Source organism: Cupressus sempervirens, chromosome 1, assembly GCF_028749045.1.
Source record: "Cupressus sempervirens isolate cs-2001-9-10 chromosome 1, ASM2874904v1, whole genome shotgun sequence".
Taxonomy (NCBI): domain Eukaryota; kingdom Viridiplantae; phylum Streptophyta; class Pinopsida; order Cupressales; family Cupressaceae; genus Cupressus; species Cupressus sempervirens.
The window spans coordinates 549,204,846-549,206,337 of NC_143118.1; the positions used below are offsets into that span (position 1 = coordinate 549,204,846).

A 1,492-nucleotide genomic window follows, 5' to 3' on the forward strand; every position below is an offset into this window, starting at 1 on the left:
CTTTATCATTGTAATAATCATAATCTCTTTGGGGTTTTACAAGTTATGCTCCTCCGCCTAGTAACAAGAATACCAAAGATAAAATGGCATTCAATGACATTGGATAAGAATTTGTTCAAAGTATTTCCAAGTATAGATAAAATCACTTTTTCCTATTTTATTCAAAGTATTTGCAAGGTACAATAGTGCTTCAATAATTTTTGGGAAAATAATTCTATTCATTTTCTATTCTGTCAAGATTCATTTTGTAATATAATGTAGCTTTGTCATGGCACCCTAGATGTCTATTTCTTAAATCCTGAATATAATACTTCATGGCTTGATGAAGCATTTGCAATTTCTCATTATCGTATAAATTATAAATATCAATCCACAAGTGAGCATCATCAAGACTCAAAAAATTTTCTTTCTATTGATAATAAAGAGCAGAGTTGAGCATGGATAAAATTTCATAGTTTTTCCCTAAATCATATCACATAATAGTCCATTAGATTTATATGAATAAATCATTATTAAGAATCAACAACAACTGGAGTATTTTTCATTTCAACATATTCTTGCCTCATAAGTGCCCATGCTGAAAGGTAGTTCTTTTGATAAGTAGGAGATAATTTTCACATCAAGTCAGATTGTGATATTGCTATCAGGATTTAACTATGTAGTTTTTGAGTCAAATTCATTGAGCCATATTTCATGAGTAGTAATTCAATACAAATCCATCTCTCATGAGAATAAATGGAACACTTAGCACTCATTAGATCTAGGTGATGCTCATAGAGGTTAAGTACAAGGACTTCATAGGAGGTTACCGATCCTATTACTACTCTAGCTTGAGTGCACTTAACTATGAAGTTTCCTCCAGGTAGCTCTTTTTATCTTTATTGCCTATATGAAATACAAAACAACCTTTTCATGTCGACCTTTGAGACTACAATAATTTCAAATTATAAAATAGGACTTAGGCCTATATATTTTAGTTTAAAATACTTTATGTGCTAGGTGGCTTAGAGAAGAAAAAAATTCTTTTACATATTATATGTTTGTAAAAATATCCATACTGTCAATATGATAGGCATCATACTTGAGCATATCCATATATAAGCTTTCATCTCTCTCATAATCACTTGAATTATAAAATATTGATGCAATATGACCTGAACTATACACACTGAAAGAAAATATTCCTATAACATCATTTTTTTTTTTAAACCTTCAATAATTTTGTGGAGTTCCAAGTAAGCACTTACAAGGAAAAAAAATATTGCATCCAATAATATTTTGACTCAAGACTATTTAGGATACTAATATATGTACATAAAGCCTATAGCTCAAGTCGGACACTCTAGCTCCATGTATATGCATCAAAAGATTTCATAAGAACATTACAAGCTGATTTATCCTTTCCACATTTATGTAGCACAATGCCATACAAGTACATTTTGAATGCATCAAGAGCGTCATTACTCTAAGGACTAGATAATTTTTCTTCCAA

The 1,492-nt window shown here is 30.0% G+C and overlaps 1 pseudogene; it reads right to left on the minus strand.

Annotated features, from left to right (window-relative positions):
• Nucleotides 1-214: 214 nt before the first annotated feature.
• On the minus strand, nucleotides 215-1,492 carry LOC149578629 (anaphase-promoting complex subunit 8-like; annotated as a pseudogene).